At 42.9% G+C, this 13,655-nt stretch overlaps 1 protein-coding gene across 1 annotated transcript in view; it reads left to right on the forward strand.

Annotated features, from left to right (window-relative positions):
• Positions 1 to 3,338: 3,338 nt before the first annotated feature.
• The window catches only part of LOC141103611 (histo-blood group ABO system transferase 2-like), a 134,635-nt gene continuing 124,318 nt past the window's right edge, over positions 3,339 to 13,655 (forward strand). Inside the window, exons 1-2 of the transcript XR_012235343.1 lie at positions 3,339 to 4,772; positions 6,687 to 6,786. The gene's annotated coding sequence lies outside the window, so the exon portion shown is untranslated. The remainder of the gene's footprint in view (positions 4,773 to 6,686; positions 6,787 to 13,655) is intronic.

The following is a 13,655-nucleotide window of genomic DNA, read 5'->3' on the forward strand; positions in this document are numbered from 1 at the left end:
GTGTGTTTGTGTTCCAGTGGCCATGTTTTTGTGTGCCGGCGGCCATTTTCCCTGGGACAATGCAGACCGAAGCCCGCATCCCCATGGCAGCAGCCATGTTTTTGTGTGTCGGTGGCCATTTTCCCTGGGACAATGCAGACCGAAGCCCGCAGCCCCAATGAAGTGATTAAATCCCCGTGGAACGGCCTAATACAGTGCTGATTTCCTGGTGACACCTTACTGATATATGGGTCCATTGCATGTGTGTCACAGTAGTAACTATTACGTTATTATGCACAATTCTACCGCACAGAATATATGGTATGTAGTAAATGGTTTGCCCTTACTTAGGAAACCTAGACAATAGTGATATAGACAACAATAATATCCAACAGAATATATTAAACCATATTAAGATTAAAATATTAAAATTGTGGTTCTTCAAAATTTATGAAATGACATATAACCTAGCAATACGATATACAAACAGGTAAATTGTTATATTTAAAATGCTAAAAATGCTAAAAATGTTATAAATATTTTATTATGAAGATATATGTAAAAATAAAAATATGTTTAAAAATATGTAAAAAAGCGAGGCAAGAAAATCATGTACCAGTTATATAAGGCAGATAGTAGGTGTATATTAGAATACTAAAAGTATTTTGAATAACTTGTTAGCCAATAAGGGGAGCATTGTCATCAAAGAGAGGAGCATTATCATTAGAAAAGAGAGAAGGAGCGTTTATCATCAGAAAAGAGGGGGTTTTTTATATATAAAAGGCGCTCAGTAATTGGTAAGAAAGCAATTGAGATCCACATATATGTTCATTCCAGACGGTTGAAGTGTATCCAGCTGGAAGATCCATCTGGTTTCATTTTGTGACACCTTTGTTTTCTTGTTGTCACCCCACCAGTGTCCCTTGATTTTGTCAATTCCATAAAAAAGCATACCACTGGGGTCCCTATTGTGATGATCTCTAAAATGTCTGGATACGCTATGTTTTTTAAAACCGTTCTTTATGTTTGTGACGTGTTCTCTAATTCTAATGTGCAGTTTTCTGGTAGTGCGTCCCACATACTGTTTACGGCACGGGCATTGTAACACATGCGTAACGTGTGTATTGTTACACGTTATTAGGTCCCTAATTGTATACTCTTTGCCGTTTGTTGTGGACTTGAACTTCATAATTTTTTTGTTTGTTTTTTTGGTTTCTCTACACGGTAGACATTTTCCACATTTGTAAAAGCCTTTTAAATTATTGCCTATTTTAATTTGTTTCGGGGGATCAAGTGCATTATGCACTAGTTTATTTCTAAGGGTTGCAGCCTTCCAATTTCAGCAGCCACCATTTTATTCCCCAGGGCATCTGCTTTCAGTTTGGGGGTTCTAACTTTCTAGCAAGAATTGCTGATTTTAATGTGTGAAAAATGTAAAAAAGTGATGTGGACAGCAAGTGTTTTTTTTGTATTCATGTGCCATGGATCTAAGCAAGATTTGTTGAGGACCTTGCATTATCAGTGCTGGTCTTGGATCTCAGAATTGGGTGGGGTTAGTTTGTATCAGGTTTGGAAAGCAATGCGTACCTTGCCTAAACTTTGATGATGTTAACAATCTGACAATTGAGGAAGCAGCTAAAACAATTCTGCTGAAGAAAAGATCTAGAAGAACAATTTAGAAACTATATTGTCCTGAGTTGTGATGCCCTTCATTTCCTATTCCAGGTGTTTTGTCATACATTAGGATTTGCGATTTATGCCTGATTACTATGGACAGTCCTCTTTAAAAGTAGAGGGGGTGGGGAAATCCATGTATTTCTTTTAGGCCCCTTTCACACTGGGGCGGTTTGCAGGCGTTATTGCGCTAAAAATACCGCCTGCAAACCGCCCCTAAACAGCCTCCACTGTTTGTTCAGTGTGAAAGCCCTCGGGCTTTCACACTGAAGCGGTGCGCTGGCAGGACAGTAAAAAAAGTCCTGCGAGCCGCATCTTTGGAGCGGTGAAGGAGCGGTGTGTTCACCGCTCCTAAACCGCTCCTGCCCATTGAAATCAATGGGACAGCGCGGCTATACCGCGGCAATACCGCGGCTATAGCCGCGCTGTACGAGCGGTTTTAACCCTTTTTCGGCCGCCAGCGGGGGTTAAAACCGCACCGCTAGCGGCCAAATACAGCCACAAAAACGACGGTAAAACAGCGCTAAAAATAGCGCTGTTTTACCGCCGACGCCCCCAGTGTGAAAGGGGCCTGTTTCAGCTGTGTGTGGCCAGCCTTACACATACTCTTCGAAGTGCCTTATCTCACCTTGTGCAGTCGTAAAAAATATTTGCCCTGAAAAAATTAGTTTTTAGATGTTATTTTCATCAGATACTTGATAAATATGATAAAGAATTGATAAATATTTTCTTGAAAAATGTATTACATTGTTAATAAGGAGGGGATACGTGTGGAAATAAGGAGGTTTTGGAAGGTAATGGCATCTAAATAGAAAGGGATGCATAACTATGGCAACATGAAGACAAATAACGCTGATAAGAATAAACATGAATCACTGGTGGATGTTCTTCTGAAGAAGTCATGTGTTGGTGTGACGTAATGCGTAAAAGCGGTGCCAGTGACATTGGCACTATTGCCAGAAGTGGACAGGCACAGAGGTGCAGTTCACAATTTATACAGAGTTATAAAGGCAGAAGGTTTTTTTTATCTTAATGCACTCTATGCATTAAGATAAAAAAATGTGTGTAGCAGCTACCCCAGCACCCCCTAATTTTTTACCTGAGCCCTATCTCTCTCCAGCAATGTCCATGGGTGTCTTAGCTGTCCGGGTCTCTCCTCCTGATTGACTGAGACAGCAGTAGCGCCATTGGCTCCCAAAGCTGTCAAAGTCAGTTAGCCAATCAGGGGAGAGAGGGGGCGGGGCCGGGTAGGGGCTCCGTGTCTGAATAGACACAGAGCTGTGACTTGGCTTGGGTGCCTTATAGCAAGCTGCTGGCTGTGGGAGCACTCGACAAAAGGGAGGGGCCAGAAACAGCAAAGAGGAACCTGAGAAGAGGAGGATCCAGGTTGCTCTGTGCAAAACCAACTGCGCAGAGGAGGTAAATATAAGATGTTATTTAAAAAAATAACGAGACTTTACAATCACTTTAAGGGGATATTACATGCTTTTTACCTTCGTACACACATACACGTGGGTGTATTTTTATTTACCTTAATAATGTGGGAGTAAACAGTGCTTTGATGCATATGCTATGGGGGGTGTGGGTTGAGTGACCTTATATGATCCGGCACCTCATCCCTTGTATTGGTATAGTACATAAAAAAGGGGAATTGGGTAGGGATTATAACGGTGCCTTATATAAGGAAATTACAGTATTACAGTAATACACATTACAGTATATTTACTTAAAAAATATAAATTTTATTATATAGATATACAAAAGGCAACAAACATAGGGTGCATAAAATATAGTTTAAGCAGAGTAATATACAGGTAGTAATACTGGCCAAAGTATCCATATGTTTGGAATGTACACTGATGCATGTCAAGTCCCTACATGCTTTGCCAAACAATGGCTTCTTCAGGGATTTATATGGTCATCAGTGTTCAACAGTGGCTCTGATAATAACAAACACATTAATTAATTATAAAGTTGAAGAAAATGGAAATGATGTGGAAAAAAAGCACACACAATAATGCCAAGAGAAATGCATGCCAATATATATCACATATATAACATATATATATCAAGTGTCTTGGCTCATAGACTATGTCACCCCACAAATCCCATCTAATTTACCAAGAGGGCCCCCACAGAAGGGCGCACGGCCGGGCAGCCCAACAAATACGGCAAAGGGAAGTTCCACACATGTGACCACAGGGGGCACATAGGAGCCAGACTAGATTAAAGTTAAGAGGAAAATTAAAAAGGGAATAATATATATGATCGGACATAACATAGTCCAATATTGTGGGCTAACATAGCCTCAAGCAATACTTACGCAAACTCTGCTAAGAAAAATTATGGGTACAGGGGCTCCAGAAAAGCCAAACAGCAATGTACAATTGTCACTTCACCATATATAACGCACTATAAGTGGAAAAACGGAAGAAATGCCGATAAGAGAGAAAAAGGGATCAAATGCGTTATAATAGAAAGGGGATGCAAGAAATACTGAAAGGAGATAAAATATATTGATGAGGTGGAAAAAATAATCTGTAATACAACACTGTAGAGGCGCCACAGTGCGACCAAATATACTGAACCCTGCAGGAATAGGATATATCTTAATATAAACCTGCAGTAGATAACAGCCAGCCAAAGAGACCATAACAATATAATAGGTGGTGTCAGTGTGTAGTAGTATTCAATAGTAGCCCAGCTTGTGGAAGAAAGGGGAAAGGGATGAGAAGGGAAAACATAGACTCAGCACAGCAAGTTGCGTCAAGAGTTTTTTTTTAGTCTGGCCTGGGTGTTTTCTCCCCCATCCCAGTCTGCCCTATCCAGCCTGCTGGGTGGGCTATCATGCGGGGACTAGTTCTGCCTGCCGCCACCTATGTGTTTACAGTGTCATGTGATGCGGCTGCGTCACATGACAGCTGTTCTCCGCCGATTGGCACTCTGGGCACTGTAGGCGCATGGAGGGCCCCTTGGCGCATGTGCAGTAGCCCTGTTTTGTCCGCACTCGATCGGTGACGTCAGACGCCATCTGAGTGGGGGTATATAGGGCCGGTGATTCCAGCATTCCACCAACTGGATCCCAGGGACAGCTATTGTGACAGTTACACCGATGCAAGGTAAGATTTCGATGTTGTGCTCACCTGTGTGTTTATGTTGCTTGATGGAACTTTTATATATTGCTGTGCTGAGTCTGTTTTCCCTTCTCATCTCTTTCCCCCACAAGCTGGGCTACTATACTACTACACACTGACACCACCTATTATATTGTGATGGTCTCCTTGGCTGGCTGTTATCTACTGCAGGTTTATATTAGGATACAGTATCTCACAAAAGTGAGTACACCCCTCACATTTTTTGTAAATATTTTATTATATATATTCATGTGACAACACTGAAGAAATGATACTTTGCTACAATGTAAAGTAGTGAGTGTACAGCTTGTATAACAGTGTAAATTTGCTGTCCACTCAAAATAACTCAACACACAGCCATTAATGTCTAAACCACTGGCAACAAAAGTGAATACACCCCTAAGTAGGTGTGTTTGGGGTCGTTATCATGTTGGAATATTGCCCTGCGACCCAGTCTCTGAAAGGAAGGGATCATGCTGTTCTTCAGTATGTCACAGTGCATGTTGGCATTCATGGTTCCCTCAATGAACTGTAGCTCCCCAGTGCCGACAGCACTCATGCAGCCCCAGACCATGACACTCCCACCACCAGGCAAGACACACTTGTCTTTGTCCTCCTCACCTGGTTTCCACCACACACGCTTGACACCATCTGAACCAAATAAGTTTATCTGGGTCTCATAAAACCAGAGGCCATGGTTCCAGTAATCCATGTCCTTAGTTTGCTTGTCTTCAGCAAATTGTTTGCAGGCTTTCTTGTGCATCATCTTTTTAGAAGAGGCTTCCTTCTGGAATGACAGCCATGCAGACCAATTTGATGCAGTGTGTGGCGTATGGTCTGAACACTGACAGGCTGACCTCCCACCCCCAACCTCTGCAGCAATGCTGGCAGCACTCATACGTCTATTTCCCAAAGACAACGTCTGGATATGACGCTGAGCATGTGCACTCAACTTATTTGGTCGACCATGGTGAGGCCTGTTCTGAGTGGAATCTGTCCTGTTTAACCTCTGTAAGGTCTTGGCCACCGTGCTGCAGCTCAGTTTCAGGGTCTTGGCAAACTTCTTATAGCCTAGGCCATCTTTATGTAGAGCAACAATTCTTTTTTTCAGATCCTCAGAGAGTTCTTTGCCGTGAGGTGCCATGTTGAACTTCTAGTGACCAGTATGAGAGAGTGAGAGCGATAACTCCAAATTTAACACACCTGCTCCCCATTCACACCTGAGACCTTGTAACACTAACGAGTCACAAGACATCGGGGAGGGAAAACGGCTAATTGGACCCAATTTGGACATTTTCACTTAGGGGTGTACTCACTTTTGGTGCCAGCGGTTTAGACATTAATGGCTTTTGTTGAGTTATTTTGAGGGAACAGCAAATTTACACTGTTATACAAGCTGTACACTCACTACTTTACATTGTAGCAAAGTGTCATTTCTTCAGTGTTGTCACATGAAAAGATATAATAAAATATTTACAAAAATGTGAGGGCTGTACTCACTTTTGTGAGATATTGTATATCCTATTCCTGCAGGGTTCAGTATATTTGGTCGCATTGTGGCACCTCTACAGTGTTGTCTTACAGATTCTTTTTTCCACCTCATCAATATATTTTATCTGCTTTCAGTATTTCTTGCATCCCTTTTCTATTATAACGCATTTGATCAGTTTTTCTCTTTTATCTGTGTTTCTTCCTTCTTTCCACTTATAGTGCGTTATATATGGTGAAGTTACAACTTTACATTGCTGTTTGGCTTTTCTGGCGCCCTTGTACCCATAATTTTTCTTAGCAGAGTTTGTGTAAGTTTTGCTTGAGGCTGTTAGTCCACAATATTGGACTATGTTATGTCCAATCATATATATTATTCCCCTTTTAATTTTCCTCTTAACTTTACTCTAGCCTGGCCCCTATGTGCCCCCTGTGGTCACACGAGTGGAACTTCCCTTTGCCGTGTTTGTTGGGCTGCCCAGCCGTGCGCCCTTCTGTGGGGGTCCTCTTGGTAAGTTGGATGGGATTTCTGGGGTGGGATAGTCTATGAGCCATGACACTTGTTATATATGTGACTCGGGTACCCTCATAGCAAGCTGCTTGCTGTGGGGGGCACTCGGCAGGAGGGAGGGGCCAGGACCGGAGAAGATGAGGATCTGGGCTGCTCTGTGCAAAACTACTGCACAGAGCAGGTAAGTATAACATGTTTGTTATTTTTAAGCAAAACAACTAAGACTTTTTAATATCACTTTAAGAGGAGGTTGGAGTTACTACCCAGAGGGAGAAACTGCTACCTGTCTTATATGGTGAAAAGTGTAATTGAAGAAAACAAAGGAACCCTACAGAAGGAAAGAGCCTGGCTTTAACCGCTTAAAGGGGATGTCGCTTATGACCCATAAAATATTTATCGGTCAAAAATAGTGGTGAGCACATTGGGGGCACAAGGGTGGGGCACGTGAATGAAAATTTGATTCCCGGCATTGAGCACTTTTGTTTCTCATGTGTATTGGAGTTGGACTGATCCTATTATTGAGATCATTTGGAACTTTTTAATGTATAATTACAATTTGAGTTTAGTATTCAAAGGGTTAAAAAACTTTCTACCAAAAAAATTTGATAGGTTTCATACATTTATCAATATACAAAAATCAAATCCAATAGCTAATCGTACAAAAATAGACTCCTCGGAAATTAACCACTTCAATACAGGGCATTTATACACCCTTCCTGCCAGACCAATTTTTAGCTTTCAGTGCTCTCACACTTTGAATGCCAATTACTCAGTCATGCAACACTGTACCCAAACAAAATTTTCATCTTTTTTTTCACACAGAGCTTTCTTTTGGTGGTATTTAATCACCACTGGGTTTTTTATTTTTTGCGACATATAGGAAAAAAGAGCGAAAATTTAAAAAAAAAAAAAAAAACTTTTTTTTTTAGTTTCTATGATAAAATTTTGCAAGTAAGTACCGTATTTATCGGCGTATAACACGCACCCCAAGTTTAGGAGGGAATTTTAAGGAAAAAAACTTTTAGGAGGGAAGTTTAAGGAAAAAAAACTTACATTTAAATTCCCATCAATGCAGCGTTATCGTGGCCATCTGCAGCCTTGTCAGTGCAGCCTTGCCCCAGTGTCCAGTGCAGCTTTGTCAGTGCAGCTTTGCCCCAGTTCAGCCTTGTCAGTGCAGCTTTGCCCCAGTGCAGCTTTGCCCCAGTGCAGCCTTGTCCCCAGTGCAGCCTTGTCCCCAGTGGTCAGTGCAGCCTTGTCCCCAGTAGTCAGTGCAGCCTTGTCCCCAGTGCAGCCTTGTCCCCAGTGCAGCCTTGTCCCCAGTTGTCAGTGCAGCCTTGTCCCCAGTGGTCAGTGCAGCGTTGTCCCCAGTGCAGCCTTGTCCCCAGTGGTCAGTGCAGCCTTGTCCCCAGTGGTCAGTGCAGCCTTGTCCCCAGTGTACAATTTATGATCGCCGCCGACATACACAAGTTTAGTTTGTATTTTTAAATATGGCACCGCGGAGTTCGGAGGGACTCGGCGGCGCTCGTTCAGCTGAACGAGCGACGCCGAGAACACAGTGACTGGGCGGAGCCGAGATACACATAGCCGAGGGTTCTCACAGTCACGCCCAGTCCCTATGATAGACATAACACAGGTCCAATGGCGGGACTGGGCAGGACTGTGAACGGCGCCAAGAACCCTCGGCTATGTGTATCTCGGCTCCGCCCAGTCACTGTGTTCTCGGCGTCGCTCGTTCAGCTGAACGAGCGCCGCCGAGTCCCTCCGAACTCCGCGGCGCCATATTTAAAAATACACGCTATGTGAATGTCGGCGGCGATCACGGCGATCGCTCCGATAGATCACAAAATAGCGGGGATTGGCGTATAACACGCACCCACGATTCTCCCCTGATTTTAAGGGGAAAAAAGTGCGTGTTATACGCCGATAAATACGGTAATTTTTGTTCATAAATTTGGACCAAAATTTATACTGCTACATCTCTTTGGTAAAAATAACCCAAATTAGTTATTTAGTCTCTGTGAAAGTTTTAGAGTCTACAAGCTATGGTGCAAATCATTGAAAATTGATCACACCTGATGCACTGACGGCCTATCTCATTTCTTGAGGCTCTGAAATGTCAGGAAAGTACAAATACCCCCCTAAATGACCCCTTTTTGAAAAGTAGACAGTCAAAGCTATTTAGTAAGAGGCATGGTGAGTTTTTTGAAGTTGTAATTTTTTCCCACAATTCTTGGGAAAATGAAGATTTTTTTTTTTTCACAAAATTGTCATAACAAGTTATTTCTCATACACAGCATATGCATACTTCCAATTACACCCCAAAATACATTCTGCTACTCCTCGCGAGTATGGAAATACCACGTGTGTGACTTTTACACAGCCTGGCCACACAGAGAGGCCCAACATTCAGGGAGCACCATCAGGGATTCTAGGAGCATAAATTACACCTCTAATTTCCTAACGACCTATTACATTTGTGAAGGCCCTGGATCACCAGGACAGTGAAATTACCCATAAAATTTCCCCATTTTGGAAATCAAACACCCCAAAATCTATTCTATTAGGCATAATGAGTCTTTTGAATGGTTGATTTTTTTCCACAAGTCTTCGGAAAACGTGGAAAGAAAATTAAACCTTTTTTTTTTTTACACAAAGTGGTCAGTTTATAAGATATTTCTAACTAAAAGCATGTATATAGCAAAAATGACACCCCAAAATACATTCTGCTACTCCTCCTGAGTATGGCGATACCACATGTGTGTGACTTTTACACAGCCTGGCCACATACAGAGGTCCAACATGCAGGGAGCACCGTCAGGCATTCTAGGAGCATAAATTACACCTCTAATTTTCTAACGACCTATTACACTTTTGAAGGCCCTGGAGCACCAGGACAATGGATTTACCCACAAAATTACCCCATTTTGGAAAACAAACACCCCAACCTATATTCTATGAAGCATTATGAGTCTTTTGAACAGTTAATTTTTTTACACAAGTCTTCAGAAAATGTGGAAAGAAAATGAAAATCTTTTTTTTTTACACAAAGTTGTCAATTTTTAAGATATTTCTAACACATAGCATGTATCTAGCAAAAATTACATCCCAAAACACATTCTGCTGCTACTCCTGAGTATGGTGATACCACGTGTGTGAGACTTTTACACAGCCTGGCCACATACAGAGGCCCAACATTGAAGTAGTACCTTCAGGCGTTCTAAGAGCATAAATTACACATCTCATTTCATTCCTACCTATCACACTTTTGAAGGTCCTTGAGCACCAGGACAGTGGAATTACCCACAAAATGACCCCATTTTGGAAAGCAAACACCCCAACGTATATTTTATGAGGCATGCACTACAGATAGGTACTCGGGTACTCTGATGGGCTGCAGATAGGTACTCGGGTACTCTGATGGGCTGGAGACAGGTACTCGGTTAATCTAATGGCCTGGTGACAGGTACTCGGGTACTCTGATGGCCTGGTGACAGGTACTCGGGTAGTCTGATGGGCTGGTGACTGGTACTCGGGTACTCTGGTGGTGACAGTGGTACTCAGATGGGCGGTGACTGGTACTCAGGTACTCAGATGGGCTGTGACAGGTACTCAGATGAACTGTGACAGGTATTTAGGTACTCAGATGGGCTGTGACAGGTACTCAGATGGGCTGTGACAGGTACTCAGATGGGCTGTGACAGGTAATCAGGTAAACTGTGACAGATACTCAGGTACTCAGATGAACTGAGACATGTACTCGGGTACTCAGATGGACTGTGACAGGTACTCGGGTACTCAGATGGACTGTGACAGGCACTCGGGTACACAGATGGACTGTGACAGGTACTCAGGTACTCAGATGGACTGTGACAGGTACTCAGGTGAACTGTGACAGGTACTCAGATTGGCTGTGACAGGTACTCGGGTACTCAGATGGACTGTGACAGGTACTCAGGTACTTTGATGGCTGGTGACAGGTACTTTGGGTGGTGACAGGTCCTCTTTATTAGGGGGGGCAATCAGTGTGATTGGTGTACACTGTACACTGTTACCACAATCTCCTCACACATGATCGGTGAGCAAGGAGGGGAACCCAGTAACATCTCGTTACTGCGGTTTGTTGACATTCTGTGACCGGCTGTGATTGGACACAGCCAGTCACGTGGTAAAGAGCCAATTTCATTGGCTCTTTAGTGCGATCAGGGTTGGGCTGTTTCAAGGTGACAAGGCTTGTCCCCGATCGCTGCTCTGTGCGCACCCTAGGGGCGTGCATGAGCGCAGTGCACGTAGACAGTACATGTGACCGGCTGTGATTGGACACAGCCAGTCACGTGGTAAAGAGCCATCTTTTATTGGCTCTTTACATGGATCTGGGATGGGCTGTGTCCGAGGGACACACCTTATCCCCGATCGCCGCGCTGCGGACCCCCGGGGCCCGCAGGAGTGGCGAGAAGCCGGGTACGTCATATGACGCCCGCCCGGGATGGAAGATCCCATCTGCGGATGTCATATGACTATGGCCCGGTATTGAAGTGGTTAAACACTCTGGCCTCTCTAACCCCTTACTGTTTAATCCACCTGTTCCGATATCCCCCTCCATCAATGTTTTTAAGATTTGGTCCTAATAGACTTTGATAAATTGACAGTCAAAACACCACATCATCCATTTATAAAACTTGGACTAAGGCAGCTATGCAAAAGGAAGGACTTTGTCATCCATCTGGCTGATAAGAGGGGGGGTATTGTCATTCTAGACAAATGCCACTATCAAAATGAAATTATGAAAATCTTGAGTAATCGCGACACTAAAGCCCTGTACACACGATTGGATTTTCCAACGGGAAATGTTGGATGTCAGGCTGTTGGCGGAAAATCCGACCGTGTGTATGCTCCATCGGACAATTGTTGTCACCAATAAATGTTGGCTAGCATGTCTTCAAATTTTCCGCCAACAAGTGTGTGTTGTCGGATTTTACGATCGTGTGTACACAAATCCGTCGGACAAAAGTCCAAAGTACAAACATGCATGCTCGGAAGCAAGGATGAGCTGGAAGCCCTCTATCTTGTAAAACTAGCGTTCGTAATGGAGATCGTGACACGACAAATTATGAAATCTCTCAATGCAGTGCATTCTCTTCTACTTTATAATGGTATAATAATTAAACTGCTTTGCGGGTGATATTCACAGAGTTCTGACAAACGTATTTATTATTCTATTTTTTTTTCTAGTGATCTCCAGAATAATATTTTTTTTTCTAGTGATCTCTAGAATAATATATATTTTTTTTTTCTAGTGATCTCCAGAATATTTTTTTGTGTCAAGTTACCACAACACCATTATTATCTTGTATTTTTTAACCTCAAAGATACAACTATGTTGCTGTCCCTTGTTAATTTGACATTGTATTTTTGAAATGTACCTGCCTACTCACAAACAAACTGTCCTTTTTTAAGTAAAACACATAGCCAAGTATTTTGCAAGTATTTTGCAAAATCAAAAATTTAAATTCAATAGGGAGCACAAGGTCATATCAAGAGGAAGGCAATGATGGAGAAACAGTTGGAATTGGTGAAGCATTTGTACCCCAGGGCAGACATCAATTATTTGACTGTCAAAATTGGCAACCTGAGGAGTCCATTTATTAGGGAGCATAACACGATCCGAGAGATCGGGAGCAGCAGCAGATGACATATATGTCCCCGGCTGTGGTCTTTCAACAGCCTGCGTGTTTTGCCAGACCACACCGAACCTAGGCCATCACTCTCAACACTTCCTTCCACACAAATGAGAGAAATTAAATCAAAAATGCATTCTCTGCACCCAAAAAAAAAAAAAAAAAAGAAAAACTCAAATTAATAATCCCCAGCCCAGTGGCCTTGTTGGGGGTGTTAATGTTTCATTGGCCACGGTCCGCCATGCTGCTGTGGTGGGTGGGGTGGCTGTGCTGTAGTGGAGGAGGATAATCAAATTCGCAGTGGTGCATTTTAGGGGTGATTAGGCCCTTCTTCCCCTTGTTCAGGGCCTTAAGGATGATTTCCTCTCACAATGCGCTGGTCCTCCTCCATTTCTTTTCATTTACTTGCTCAGTTAATAACCAGTACTATAGAAGGGATGGACTGCACCTAAATCAGGAGGGTACAGATCATCTGGGAAGGAAGATGGGCAAATAGGTTAGAGGGGTTTTTAAACTAGGCGATGGGGGTGGTCCAGAGGTAGAGATAGTCAGCGGAGAACATATTCCAGAGGGTAGTATTGGGGGCATTAGTGGTAGGTTCACCAAAGCACATAAACCCAAGGTAAGTATAGTAGCAAGTCCTAGTTACAATCTCGGAACACCCAATAAGAGGATAATATGCGACCGGTCTAAACTACGTAGCATATTCACCAATGCCAGGAGCTTGGCGGACAAGATGGGTGTTGTACGAGGAGGATTTGGATTTTGTGGGAATTTCAGAGACCTGGTTCAACAGCTCTCATGATTGGCTGGCAAACGTTCAAGGGTATACCCTTTATTGCAAGGATAGAGAGGGTAAAAAAGGGGGAGGGTATGCCTATATATCAAGAATAATGTACAAGTGAATGTGAGAGATAAAATCACTAAGGGAGCTAGGGAGGAGGTGGAATCCTTATGGGTAGAGCTCCAAAGGTATAAAGCTGAGGGGAAAATAATACTGGGAGCATGCTATAGGCCCCCTAACCTGATGGAGGAAGGGGAGACAGATCTATCACAATTTGGATTAGCAGCAAGGATGGGAAGTGTTATCATAATGAGGAATTTTAATTATGATAAATGTTCCTAAATGTCCTGCAGAACAATTTTATGGGTCAGATGGTAGACGAACCAACTAGAAATAAAGTGTTACTGGAT

The sequence above is a fragment of the Aquarana catesbeiana genome, linkage group LG07 (assembly GCF_042186555.1).
Source record: "Aquarana catesbeiana isolate 2022-GZ linkage group LG07, ASM4218655v1, whole genome shotgun sequence".
NCBI classification, from domain to species: Eukaryota; Metazoa; Chordata; class Amphibia; order Anura; family Ranidae; genus Aquarana; species Aquarana catesbeiana.